Here is a 15439-nt window from a genome sequence, read left to right as displayed (position 1 = left end):
GAGGAGATGCCCATGCTCCAGCTGTGGGAGAAGGGGACAGGCAGAAACCAGCTCAGGTCACCAGGGTAGATGCGAAGGTTTCACACACTGAAGCTGTTCGGTGCAGAGTTGTCCAGCACCACTTCACAGTACAGGATTCTCAGCCTTATCAAGCTATCCCCACTGCCCCCAGGGAAAATGAAATGGCACTATCCTCAAAGGTCACACAGCCCTTTGTGTGGGGGCAGTTGATTCCATGAGCAGCAGGTCACAGTCCATCCACCCACACATCCATGCCATGCTCAACCTCTTTCCCAACTTCCCAATTCAGAGGAGCTACCAGACACTCGTGCTCACTCTCAACTCATATTCCAGTGACTGTTAACCCACAGCAGAGACAGACAGGCAGGTAGACAGATAGCAACAAAGCTCTGGGCCTGATAGGCAGGGTATTTTAAGATGTTTTCCTGGGGTTTGTTTTAATCAGGTATGGCAAAATGACAGACATGGAGAAAACTTTCTTTGAAAGAGGAGTTTATGACTTACAGTTCCCCAGAGGAAGGAGCATGGCAAGCCATGAAGGGCCACATGAGGAGGCACCAGGGTTGGTCACGAGGCAGAAAGAGTGAGGGGAAAACAGACCAGAGACCATTGTGGTTTTTGCAGGAGGGAGTGGGCTAAGTGGCATCTAGATGTCCAGTACTTGGCCCTGGGGCAACTGAGGACAGGGGGATAGTGTCTCAGCCGGCAGGAGCCTGATAAACAAAGGTGGGGGTATGGACTTAGATTGTTGGTTTGCATATCAAAGAGTTGCTCACAGGTAACTTGTTTACTGCCTCTAGGAACTAGCTAGGAGGGGTAGTCTCACCAGAATCAGCAAGGCCTCCAAGACATCAAAGCCTCATGAATACAGAAAATAAAAAAACATGATGAGTACAACCCCATCTCCTGGTGTCACTGAGAACATAACTCAGTCTTCTTCCTTGATCCCCAACACTAGGGCCCTGGAGTCACCAGTTAACACTTCCTCCCCACATGGATATCACTCTTAAGACTACACTTCTCTCACAACTCTAGACCCCCCATGAACCCCCAGCACCACTGCTACCCGACTCCTGGCCCACACCCTAGCCTTCTCCATAGACTCTCCACAAGTCACTCTGCACATGGCATTCAGAGAACACTTGGCAAATGTAACCAGGATCTCATCCGGCCCAGACCTTCTGTATTAGCTTCCTAGTGCTGCTGTAACAGAGTACCACACACTGAACAATAGAAATTCATTATCTCCCAGGTCTGGAGGTAAGAAGTCTGAAATCACAGAGTTGGCAGTACCATGCTCTCTGATGCCTCTAGGGGAGAATCCTCCCTTACTTGTCTAGCTTCTGGCTGTCCCTGGTATTCCTTGGCTTGTAGATGTAGTTACTGCTCCAGTCACCTGGCCATCTTCTGTGTGTCTTCACATCATTTTCTCTTTGTGAGTATATGTCTCTGTGTCCATTTCCCCCCTTTTCTGAGGACACCAGTCATATTGGATTAAGATCCATTCTGATGACCTCATTTTAGCTTAATTACCTCTATAAAAACAAGTAAGATCACATCCTGAGGTGCTGTATGTTAGCACTTCAGCATATCTTTTAGAGGAGACATGATTAAACCTACTGGCAAGGGCAGCATTCAGTCCTGCTCTGTTGGCTTCCCTCCAGGCTCTGTTCCTGATTTCATAACTGCAACTTCAGTCATAACTACACACAGATGTCTGATGTCCTCGACACTTTTCTCATCTGAGTTGCACAATCTGTCCCTTCATCACCGATGGTCACCAGGTTAAAAGCCCAGTATGCACACAGAGGGGTGAATAAGCATCAGGCCAGGCCTTATTGTAGTCTTATTTCCATTCCTGCTAAACCCCAGCATCCAAAAATCCACTCTCCCTTGGGGGAAGGATGGTAGGAAGGGATAGTTAGGGAGTTTGGGATGGACATGTATACATTGCTATATTTAAAATGGATAATCAGCAGGGATTGACTGTATAATAGCACAGGGAACTCTGCTCTATGTTATGCGGCAGCCTGGATGGGAGGGGAGTTTGGCGGAGAATGGATACATGTATATGTATGGCTGAGTCCCTTTGTTTTCTGCTTGAAACTATCACAACATTGTTAATGGGCTATACTCCAATATAAAACAAAAAGTTTTAAAAAATGAAACAAAATCTACTTTCCCCTGGAATATTTGGCCACCTGCCAGACCCTGATATTCCTACAAACACCCCTCAAGGCCACTATATTTCCTCTACTGTCCTTGTGATGCCCACCATCCTCACCCATTGGCCTGGCAAGATAAAACAGACCTCGGGTCCCACCCAATCCTTTCTTTCCTTGCATTTTTGTTGCCAACATGACCAGAAGATTTCACCTCCTAAATCTAACCCACAGTTCCACACTCATCCGTACACCAGATGCTACGTTTTGGATGCTTATAACCTGAAGTAAAAGTGGAGAGTGAAAAAGTTGGCTTAAAGCTCAACATTCAGAAAACGAAGGTCATGGCATCCGGTCCCATCACTTCATGGGAAATAGATGGGGAAACAGTGGAAACAGTGTCAGACTTTATTTTGGGGGGCTCCAAAATCACTGCAGATGGTGATTGCAGCCATGAAATTAAAAGACACTTACTCCTTGGAAGAAAAGTTATGACCAACCTAGATAGCATATTCAAAAGCAGAGACATTACTTTGCCAACAAAGGTCCATCTAGTCAAGGCTATGGTTTTTCCTGTGGTCATGTATGGATGTGAGAGTTGGACTGTGAAGAAGGCTGAGCGCCGAAGTATTGATGCATTTGAACTGTGGTGTTGGAGAAGACTCTTGAGAGTCCCTTGGACTGCAAGGAGATCCAACCAGTCCATTCTGAAGGAGATCAGCCCTGGGATTTCTTTGGAAGGAATGATGCTAAAGCTGAAACTCCAGTGCTTTGGCCACCTCATGCAAAGACTTGACTCATTGGAAAAGACTCTGATACTGGGAGGGATTGGGGGCAGGAGGAGAAGCGGACGACAGAGGATGAGATGGCTGGATGGCATCACTGACTTGATGGACGTGAGTCTGAGTGAACTCCTGGAGTTGGTGCTGGACAGGGAGGCCTGGCGTGCTGCGATTCATGGGGTCCCGAAGAGTCAGACACGACTGAGCGACTGAACTGAACTAAACTGAACCTGCAAGCCTCCCCAGCACACCCTAATTGTGTGTCTAGTTCTGCCTATTCATAACCTCCACTCAAGGGGTCTCTGAAACATCAGACTCAACATCGCACCATTTGGCTCCTTTAAAATGTTATTCTTTTTTTTTAATTGGAGCATAATTACTTTACAATGTTATGTTAGTTTCTGCTGTACAACAACGTAAATCAGTCATATGTTTACATATACTCCTTCTCTCTTGAGTCTTCTTCTCAACCCCTCTAAAACTTTTTGTTCTTGAAAATAGATCACAAAGAAGGGTTTCATAACTATAGGCAGGCCTGTTGCCTAACAGACGATTCTGACAAGCCAAATGATTCAACACTTGAGAACATCACGTCAAACTGCCCATAGGCCAAAGCTGAAGTGGAACTGACATGATTTCAAGAAGGTGATGGCAGTTAACAAGATACTGTTCACCTCTAATTCTCAGGAATTTCACCCTGCTTCTGCCTCCCCTCTGGATCTCAGAGCAGCCACACCCAGGTCCAAATTGAGATGGCACAGACTGGTGACTCAGTCACCAGGGACTGCTCTCATCAAGACTTAATCACTTCATCACCTGCACCTGCCATCCACAGGTGAGCACCAATGAAGTGTATGTCCGGGGAGAGGAAAAGGGATTGCTGAGCATCGTGCTAGTCAGTTTCTAGCACGATCAATCAATTTGGCCACCAGATTATCTGTTATATTATTTCTCCCACATGCTCAACATTCTCAACCTTTTTATGTGACAATCCCAAAGCTCATTCAATCACTGCCTCCATCAATGATAGAATTTCTGTTCCCAACCTAACCTCAGACCTGGAGGCTCTCCTCCAGGTTCAGGGACACAGTGAAAGGGACCTATTCAAATTGCTGAAGAAATAACTGCTCATCTAACTTTCTAAACACATTGATAGTGTCTTTGAAGTAAGAGTATAGAATAAACTACTTCACATCACAAATGAGAAATTTAATGTAGAATTAACCTGCATAAAACAAAAGTCTTTTTTAAGTATCTTCTATTTAATGATGATGAAAAGTGATCCCAGGTGAAAGATCTGTGATGATAGAAGAAATGAGGCTTCAAGAGAGAGATGCATCTGTGGATTTAAAAAAAACATTCATTATCTGTGTAAAACATGAATAATATTCCATTATGAAGTCAGAATGACAGCATTACCATGTGCAGCCTCAATAACATAAATATATACTCAACTAAAAACTAATATTAATATTTTATTTTTAATAACATGTTCATACTGAGATGGGACAAACTGGTTAATGTTCTAAGTCTCTCAATATTGTGGAGGAGGGAGGTAAGGTATTTGAAACTCTTTGTTCTGTTTTGTTAAATAAGTGTTTGTAATTGTTAGCTTAATACTAGGAATCAGAATATACAATTCCAAACTAGAAGAAAGAAAATTTAGACTGTAAATAAGTAATCAGTCAAAATTTTAAAAATGACCACCTAAAGAACAGTGAAGCAAAGAAATTTACATAATAAAAGAAGATAGTTAAAGTAAAATACATTAACTATTACATTAAGTGAATATATGAGAGATGTTCAAATTAGCTGTCACTATGCAGTGTCCTTGCCTGGAGAATCCCAGGGATGGGGGAGCCTGGTGGGCTGCCGTCTCTGGGGCCGCACAGAGTCGGACATGACTGAAGTGACTTAGCAGCAGCAGCATGCTTCCCGGGTGGCTTGGATGGTAAAGAATCTGCCTGCAATGCAGGAGACGCAGGTTCGATCCCTGGGTTGGGAAGTCCCCTTGGAGAAGGGAATGGCTATCCACTCCAGTAATCTCGCCTGGAGAATTCCATGGACTAAGGAGCCTGTTGGGCTATAGTCCATGGGATTGCAAAGCGTCAGACATAACTGAGTGAATCTCACTCACTCATCTGGGCTTTACAAATTAGCGGTCAGTGATCTTTATTGAGACCAAAATACCTTTTATGAGGAATTTAATTTTCATTAGTGAATTTAAATTTTTATTCAAAGCACAACTAATTCCATGGTATCCTCAGTCACCACCAGTGGAAAGGAGCCAGACGTTGAGCAGGGATGTCCTAGGTTTGGCTGGTGGGGTGCCAAGATCTTATATTGAAGGTCATGAGGGTCATGACCAAGGCCTAAAGCCAGCTGAGATGTCCATGGGAAACAGTAGTACATGTGCTTTTATTCAGAAAATCACTAGGTCAGCAGCGTTCTCTGATGGGGGAGATGGCATAATTACAAAAATATCTGCCCTTTAAAAACGTTCATATATCAAGCATACATACATGTACAGATGCTGTGCCCTTTAACCTACAAAGCAGTCTGGAGAGGTGAATCTGCCCAGTTTATAGAGAAGGAGATCAAGGCCCAGAGATCCCTGTGTTGCCTTTGGTAATATTTGGTAAGTGGCTGGGAATGTGCCCCATAGAGCTACAATTCTGCCCAACACCCACACGATCTCCTTCCCAGTATCATCCAATCTGGGCTGAGCCAGGGTCCCTCTGTGTCAGGGAAATGAGGCCATAGAAAAATGAACTGCCTGAGTAACCCTTATGGGGACAGGGAAGAATCTAGCCTTTTCCAAGCCCCAGAAACGGCAGCCTTTGGCTCCAGCAGATTGCTGTGTACTGACCAAGAAATATAAACACAAGAACAGGACATGCCCTGCAATCCCATGTATGCAGTAGGTTTTTCAGAGATGAGAGAAGTCATCCCCTGGGGCTCACCCCCTTATCCCAACCATCCATACATCCTGTTAGCTCTGCTTCCTAACATGACCCCGGTCATACTCTACCCTCCAGCTTAACACTAGAGTCCTGGGTCAGTCCCTGTCAACACACTCCTGGATCATATGGCAGCTTCGCCACATCCCCTGTCTCAATTCTTGACTCTACCGAGTACATTCCTCACACATTAGTAATTGTTGTTGTTTAGTCACTTAGTCATGTCTGACTCTTTCATGAACCCATGCACTGTAGCCTGCCAGGCTCTTCTATCCATGAGACTTCCACGTCAAGAATACTTGAGTCGGTTGCCATTTCCTTGTCCAGGGGATCTTTCCAACCCAGGGATGGAACCTGTGTCTCCTGCATTGGCAGGCGGATTCTTTACTGCTGAGCCACCAGGGAAGCCCCTCACACTAGTTAGAGGGGGATTTAAAGACAAATCAGATTGTGTCTTTGTCCTAGTGAAACCCTCCCACAACCTCGATAAACAATTAGGACAAAATCTACACTTTTCACTTTGCTTTCAAAACTCTGTGCATCAATCTCTGCCTCCTACTCTAGCCTCACTGGCCCAGCCCTTGCGGCCTCAAGATCTTGGCCCTTGCTATTTTCTTTCGCAGGAATACTATTCCATATCTTTTAGACCTGGCTTCAGTGCCTACTAAGAAGTCTGCATGAAACCCATTCTTTAGTGTCTGCTCTCTTTATTGTGCTTTACAATTTACTGACCCATGTTTACAGACAAGGATGCTAAGGCCTGGGGAGAAGAGACTTGTCCAAGTCTGGTGATAGGAGTAACTTGAAAGTGCTAGCAAAGCAATCTATACACAGTATCTAGGCTCTTAGCCACCAGCAACTAGACTGCTCTTTCCTCTGTACATCTTTCCTCCAAGACCCCAGTTTTGAACCTACTCTTCTTTATGCCCTTGGAGGCCCTGGGCAGGTTTCTATTGTAGCAGCAGAGTAGTTTTACAGTACCTGTTTTCATGTGTGTTTCCAATGCTATACAGTGAGTTGTCCTCTTGCTTAAGAGCCAAGTCTTAGTCACGCATGTGTATTTACTCCCATGTGCTGTGTCAAGGACACAGTGTGTGGTAATGTGGATGAAGGATGACTCATGACTCTTGCTCATCATACCAGCAAGAACACACCAGAGTCCTTTGAAGACAGATGTGAAGACTGAATGAGAGAACTGAATAATGGAGGAACCATCTCCAGGATATCCTTCCTCTGCTGGGCTGTACATCACTCCTGCTGAGGAAAATGGAGTCTCGTGCTTTTGGGGGGGGCCCTGTTACAGCATTCTTGCCTTGAAAACCCCATGAACAGTATGAAAAGGCAAAAAGATAGGACACTGAAAGATGATCTCCCCAGGTTGGTAGATGCCCAATATGCTACAGGAGATCAGTGGAGAAAAAACTCCAGAAAGAATGAAGAGATGGAGCCAAAGCAAAAACAATACCCAGTTGTGGATGTGACTGGTGATGGACATAAAGTCCAATGCTGTAAAGAGCAATGTTGCATAGGAACCTGGAATGTTAGGTCCATGAATCAAGGCAAACTGGAAGTGGTCAAACAGATGGCAAGAGTGAACACTGGCATTTTAGGAATCAGCGAACTAAGGTGGACTGGAATGGGTGAATTTAACTCAGATGACCATTGTATCTACTACTGTGGGCAGAAGTCCCTTAGAAAATATGGAGTAGCCATCACAGTCAACAAAAGAATCCAAAATGTAGCACTTGGATGCAATCTGAAAAACGACAGAATGATCTCTGTTTCCAAGGCAAACAATTCAATATCACCAATAATGCTGAAGAAGCTGAAGTTGAAGCATTCTATGAAGACTTAAAAGAGCTTCTAGAACTAACACCCAAAAAATATGTCCTTTTCATTATAAGGGACTGGAGTGCAAAAGTAGGAAGTCAAGAAATACCTGGAGTAACAGGCAAATTTGTCCTTGGAGTACAAAATGAAGCAGGGCAAAGCCTAACAGAATTTTGCAAAGAGAATGCACTGGTCGTAGCAAACACCCTCTCCCAACAACACAAGAGAAGACTCTACACATGGACATCACCAGATGGTCAACACTGAAATCAGATTGATTATATTCTTTGCAGCCAAAGATAGAGAAGCTCTATACAATCAGCAAAAACAAGACTAGGAGTTGACTGTGGCTCAGATCATGAACTTATTGCCAAATTCAGACTTAAATTAAAGAAAGTAGGGAAAACCACTAGACCATTCAGGTATGACTTAAATCAAATCCCTTATGATTATACAGTGGAAGTGACAAATAGATTCAAGATCTGATAGAGTGCCTGAAGAACTATGGATAGAAGTTCATGACACTATACAGGAGGCAGGGATCAAGACGATCCCCAAGAAAAATAAATGTAAAAAGGCAAAATGGTTGTCCTGGGAGGCCTTACAAATAGCTATGAAAAGAAGAGAAGTTAAAGGCAAAGGGAAAAAGGAAAGATATACCCATTTGAATGCAGAGTTCCAAAGAATAGCAAGGAGAGATAAGAAAGCCTTCCTCAGTGATCAGTGCACAGAAATAGAGGAAAACAATAGAATGGGAAAAACTAGAGATCTCTTCAAAAATATTAGAGATACCAAGGGAAGTTTTCATGCAAAGATGGGAAAAATAAAGGACAGAAATGGTATGAACCTAACAGAAGCAGAAGACATTAAGAAGAGGTGGCAAGAATATACAGAGTGAAGTCACTCAGTCGTGTCCAACTCTTTGCGACCCCACGGACTGTAGCCTACCAGGCTCCTCCCTCCATGGGATTCTCCAGGCAAGAGTACTGGAGTGGGTTGCCATTTCCTTCTCCAGGGGATCTTCCCAACCCAGGGATCGAACCTGGGTCTCCTGTATTCCAGGCAGACGCTTTAACCTTACAGAAGAACTATACCAAAAAGATCTTCATGACCCAGATGGTGTGATCACACACCTAGAGCCAGACATCCTGGAATGTGAAGTCAAGTGGGCCTTAGAAAGCATCACTAATAACAAAGCTAGTGGAGGTTACAGAATTCCAGTTGAGCTATTTCAAATCCTAAAAGATGATGCTGTGAAAGTACAGCACTCAATATGCCAGCAAATTTGGAAAACTCAGCAGTGGCCACAGGACTGGAAAAGGTCAGTTTTCATTCCAATCGCAAAGAAAGACAATGCCAAAGAATGCTCAAACTACTGCACAATTGCACTCATCTCACATGCTAGTAAAGTAATGCTTAAAATTCTCTACGCCAGGCTTCAACAGTAAGTGAACCGTGAAATTCCAGATGTTCAAGCTGGATTTAGAAAAGACAGATGAACCTGAGATCAAATTGCCAACATCTGTTGGATCATCGAAAAAGCAAAATAGTTTCAGAAAAACATCTATTTCTGCTTTATTGACTATGCCAAAGCCTTTGACTGTGTGGATCACAACAAACTATGGAAAATTCTGAAAGAGATGGGAATACCAGACCACCTGACTTGCCTCCTGAGAAATCTGTATGCAGGTCAAGAAGCAACAGGTAGAACTGAACGTGGAACAACAGACTGTTCCAAATCGGGAAAGGAGTATGTCAAAGCTGTATACTGTCACCCTGCTTATTTAACTTATATGCAGAGTACATCATGAGAAATTCTGGGCTGGAAGCAGAAGCTGGAATCAAGATTGCCGGGAGAAATATAAATAACCTCACATATGCAGATGACACCACCCTTATGGCAGAAAGTGAAGAGGAACTAAAAAGCCTCTTGATGAAAGTGAAAGAGGAGAATGAAAAAGTTGGCTTAAAGCTCAACATTCAGAAAATGAAGATCATGGCATCTAGTCCCATCACTTCATGGGAAATAGATGGGGAAACAGTGGAAACAGTGTCAGACTTTATTTTTTGGGGGGCTCCAAAATCACTGCAGATGGTGATTGCAGCCATGAAATTAAAAGATGCTTACTCCTTGGAAGAAAAGTTATGACCAACCTAGATAGCATATTCAAAAGCAGAGACATTACTTTGCCAACAAAGGTCCATCTAATCAAGGCTACAGTTTTTCCAGTGGTCATGTATGGATGTGAGAGTTGGACTGTGAAGAAGGCTGAGCACCGAAGAATTGATGCTTTTGAACTGTGGTGTTGGAGAAGAACTCTTGAGAGTCCCTTGGACTGCAAGGAGATCCAACCAGTCCATTCTACAGGAAATCAGTCCTGGGTGTTCATTGGAAATCAGTCCTGGATGCTAAAGCTGAAACTCCAATACTTTGACCACCTCATGCGAAGAGTTGACTCTTTGGAAAAGACCCTGATGCTGGGAGGGATGGGGGGCAGGAAGAGAAGGGGATGACAGAGGATAAGATGGCTGGATGGCATCACCAACTCAATGGACATGAGTTTGAGCAAACTCCAGGATTTGGTGATGGACAGGGAGGCCTGGCGTGCTATGATTCATGGGGTCACAAAGAGTTGGATATGACTTTGCAACTGAACTGAACTGAACACAGTCAAAGGCTTTGGTATAGTCAATAAAGCAGAAATAGATGTTTTTCTGGAACTGTCTTGCTTTTTTGATAATCCAACAGATGTTGGCAATTTGATCTATGGTTCCTCTACCTTTTCTAAATCCAGCTTGAACATCTGGAAGTTTATGGTTCATGTACTGTTGAAGCCTGGCTTGGAGAATTTCGAGCATTACTTTACTAGCTTGTGAGATGAGTGCAATTGTGCAGTAGTTTGAGCATTCTTTGGCATTGCCTTTCTTTGGGATTGGAATGAAAATACAACCTAGTCCTCCTCAAGTAATAAGAGTGTAACTGGGCGAGGACAGGTCAAAGGACTCCATGGCCGCCAGGCCCCCAGGCAGGTCACAATAAGAGGCTTCCCAGTGACCCTCTATTGACCCCCTCACCTGCTGACCACTGGTCACTCACCTGGACAGGAACTTTAGGAAAAGCCTCTCTTCACCATGTATAGATTTTGCTCATTCTCCAGCAGATGGGTCAGTTCTGGTTTGGGAACAGGATACCCTGACCATGGAAAAACAGGACAGCAGTCTTCGAGTAAATGTACAAAACTGTTAGTTGTTCAGTTGTGTCCAACTCTTTGTGAGCCCGTGGACTGTAGCCTGCCAGGTTCCTCTGTCCATGGAATTCTCCAGGCCAGAATACTAGAATAGGTTGCCATTCCCTTCTCCAGGGGAAAGGTACAAGTGGTCCTCCCTATTCAGTATGATATTCAAGGATGAGAGCTTGGAATGAGCTTGTTCCCACATATGTAAAGAAACTGCTGACCTGGAAACCAAGAGTACAAACACCATCCTTGGACCAAAGTGCTGCAGAGGGTAGTGATAGCTATCCACCTAACACCCATTCCCCTTGATCTTCATCCCACAGGAGCCAATTCAAGGGGCCCCTTCCCTTTACACACAGCCTTGGGACCCCAGGAAGGTGACACCTTTTTCTGGGGGCTTATTTTCTCATTAACCTAAGTCAGTGTTCCTACCTCCCTGGGTATCAGAACCAGTTGGGGGTGCCTGGTTTTGATCATTAACCAAATGGAACCAAATCTCTGGGGAAGAGGCCTGGATGTGAATGTTTGAAAGCTCTCCAAGTGATTCAGGTACCCAGGGAGAACTGTAAAGTACTGTATAAGTCAACTGATGCCTGACTATCTGACCACTTTCAGTTTCATTTGGAAAATGTTGAAAGTTTTGCTATTCGGAAGTTATGATTTGTGATGGTGTAAAGTGAGGCAAAGGGACTCCATATAACCAGAAGACATTTGCATCAACAGTCTCAGGGCAGAAATTAATCCTTATACTATGAATCTCACAAAAAGCATGTTGAGTGAAAGACCCTGGACACAAAGCAATGCACACTGCGTGATTCCATTTGTGTAATGATTCAGAATAGGTCAATCCAACCTCTTGGTGTGGAGGTCAGCAATGTCAAGTCTGACCCTAAAGAGTAGTGTCTTTGGTGGAGAACCAACTGAGAGACAGTGGGGAAAACCTGCTTTGGGGTGAAAAATACTCCACAACTTGATCTAGGTGGAAGTCATATGAGTGGGTATACAGAAAAATATGTTAATACAATTGAGTTAGACACTGGAGACAGTACATTTTCTTGAGTATAATTATACCTCAAATAAACAAACATATTCAAGTAATAATTCATGCTAAAAACTGTTAACAGTTGTCTTTGGCAGCAGCTTCCTGGAGGGGAGGGAACTGGGTTCAGAGTGAGCAAAAGGTACTGTGAGAATTAAGTTAGTGGGGTAGAGAGCATCTTATCAGAGACGGGGCCTGACAAGGGTTGTGAGTGCTCAGGGAGCATTAGTTGTGTCCACTATTAACAACTGCTTTTGTTAAAAAGTTGACCCATATTTTGTTTATTTCAATTGACTTCTTCAGAAGGGGAATCTTGTATCACGTGTAAATGGCAAAACTAGTTTCACTTTTCATGAATAGGTAGCATCAAAATATAACAATGAAAACAAAAAATGTCATGAGTTCCATAACTTTTGTGTCCTGCCAGGCATTTTGAGTCAGGGGTTGCTCCTTGTGTTAAAAAGAAAATTAGCCAAAGTTAGAGGAGGCATCAAAGACTTCTCACTCAGAGATACTGTATAACATCTCTTATATGTGGAATCTAAAAAGAAATGATAAAACTCCACAAAACAACCTCTGAATGCAGGCAGAGGACATCAGGCAACCAGAAAAGCAGATCATTGTCTTCAAAAACAGGTAGGAAAAAATATAAAAGACGAGAAAAGAGACAAAGGAGGTGGGGAGGGAGCTCCGTCCCGGGAAGGGAAGCCCGTCCCGGGAAGGGAATTCTAAGAAGAGAGGTTTCCAAACACAAGGAAACACTCTCCCTGCCGAGTCTGTGGTGAGCCTTGGAAACACAGAGGGCAACATAACAGGAAGGAAAAACAAATAAATAATTAAAACCAACAGATTACAAGCCCAACAGTAACTCCCCCAGCGGAAAAGCAGCGCAGACGCCTGCATCCGCCACTAGCAAGTGGGGGCAGGGCAGGGAAGCGCGGGAGGCGCGGGCTGCTGTGCTCGGTAAGAATCGGGCAGAAACGCCCCACGCGTAACCAGAGCGATTGAACTTGGGCTAGCAAACCAGACTGGGGGATAGCTACCACGCGAAAAGCTGGAACATAAAACGCCGCCAGGACCGCGCACAGAACAAAGGACGGAACGGAAATAGCTGGCTGCAGACCATCCCCCGCCGGGGACAGGCAGCCAGAGCCGAAAGGACGGAAAGGGGCAATCGCAGCCCCGGAGAGACTTTACCGAACAAACTACAGGCAGGCTTCTTTGCTGAGACTTCTGGGGGTGCTGGACAGTCACCATCCGCCTCACAGGGAGCGCCAGCAGTACACCCAGAAAACTGAGCAGTAGAGACAGAGAAGGGGACAAGTCGCGGCGACCGCGCTCGCCAAACTCCTAAGCTGCTCAGACCTGGGAGGGGCGCAGAGCGCAGTCCCAAACAAGTCTGTGCCTCTGAGGGCTACCTGGGCGCCAAACCTGAGCAGCTTGGACCGGGGAGGTGCACGCAGCCTGGGACCGGCCTCGGACGTTTCCTGGCTGAGCACCGTGGAGCCGGAGCGGTTTGTTCGCTGTGGCGGGGGACAGGTCCAGCGGGGCTGAGACGCTGTGTGCCCACGACAGTGCTATTTGTTTGCAGCATCCCTCCCTCCCCACAGCGCGACTGAACTAGTGAGCCTAAAAAAAAAAAAAAAGTGTCCACCACCGCCCCCGTGTCAGGACGGAACTCAGACACTGAGGAGACCAGCAAACAGAGGAAGTCAAACAGAGGGAACCGCCTTGGAAGTGACCCCACACGGCCCGTAACATCAGAGAAGGGCCAGATATATCTTCACTATTTTTACAATCATTCCTTATTTTTTTTTCTTTTTCTTTTTTCTGTTTTTCTAACTTTTTTTTTAATTGTTAAGTCTTCTATTTCTCCTCCAATTTTTAATTTCTATAACCTACTATTACTTTTCAAAAAAAAAAAAAAGACTACTTTTTTAAGGCAAACACCATATATAGTCTTTGTGTGGTTGTTGTTGGTATTTCTTTTTTAATCTTGAGGTTTTTTTCTTTTTTTTCTTATTATTTTTTCTTATTATTTTTTTCTTTTTTCTTTTTTTCTTTCTTCCTTCTGCTTCTTCTCTTTAATATTGTATTTTTGAAAATCCAACCTCTACTCTAGGTTTTTTAATCTTTGCTTTTCAGTTTTTGTTGTCAATTTTGTACATTTCAAAACCCAATTTTACCTGACAGCGAGATTACTGGCTTGACCACTCTCTCCTCCTTTTGGACTCTCCTTTTTCTCCACCAGGGGGCCTCTGTCTCTCCCCACCCCCCCACCCCCCCCATCTCTTCTATATCCAACTCTGTGATTCTCTGTGTGTTCTAGATGGTGGAGAACACCTAAGGAACTGATTACTGGCTGGACTTGTCTCTCTCCTTTTCATTACTCTCTCTTACCCTCCTGGCCACCTCTGTCTACTTCCTCCCTCTCCTCTTCCCTGTATAACTCCGTGAATACCTCTGAGCGGTCCAGACTATGGAGCGCACATAAGGAAGTGACTATTGACTAGCTTGCTCTCTCCTCTTTTGATCTCACCGCATCTCATTCCAGTCACCTCTAACTACCCCCTCCCTCTTCTCTTCTCCATGTAACCCAGTGAACCTCTCTGGGTGTCCCTTAATGTGGAGAAACCTTTCATCTTTAACCTAGATGTCTTATCATCGGTGCTGTATAGATGGAGAAGTCTAGAGACCACTGTAAAAATAAAACCGAAAACCAGAAGCAGGAGGCTTAAGTCCAAAGCTTGAGAACATCAGAGAACTCCTGAATTCAGGGAACATTAAGCAATAGGAGCTCATCAAATGCCTCCATTCCTACACTGAAACAAAGCTCCACCCAAGGGCCAGCAAGTTCCAGAACAAGACATACCACACAAATTCTCCAGCAACACAGGAACACACCCCAGAGCTTCAATATACAGGCAGCTCAAAGTTACTCCAAAACTTTAGACGTCTCATAACCCATTACTGGTCACTCCACTGCACTCCAGAGAGAAGAAACCCAGCTCCACCCACCGAACCTTCAACACAAGCCTCCCTAACCAGGAAACCTTGACAAGCCACATACAACCCCACACACAGTGAGGAAGCTCCACAATAAAGAGAACTACACAAATTCCCAGAATATAAAAAGGCCATCCCAAATGCAGCAATATAACCAAGATGAAGAGATGGAGGAATACTCAGCAGGTAAAGGAACAGGAGAAATGCCCACCAAACCAAACAAAAGAGGAAGAGATAGGGAATCTACCAGAGAAAGAATTCCGAATATTGATAGTGAAAATGATCCAAAATCTTGAAATCAAAATGGAATCACAGATAAATAGCCTAGAGACAAGGATTGAGAAGATGCAAGAAAGGTTTAACAAGGACCTAGAAGAAATAAAAAAGAGTCAATATACAATGA

Source organism: Oryx dammah, unplaced genomic scaffold, assembly GCF_014754425.2.
Source record: "Oryx dammah isolate SB20612 unplaced genomic scaffold, SCBI_Odam_1.1 HiC_scaffold_13, whole genome shotgun sequence".
NCBI classification, from domain to species: Eukaryota; Metazoa; Chordata; class Mammalia; order Artiodactyla; family Bovidae; genus Oryx; species Oryx dammah.
The sequence above is the reverse complement of the archived record's forward strand: the minus strand, read 5'-3'. Positions refer to the sequence as shown.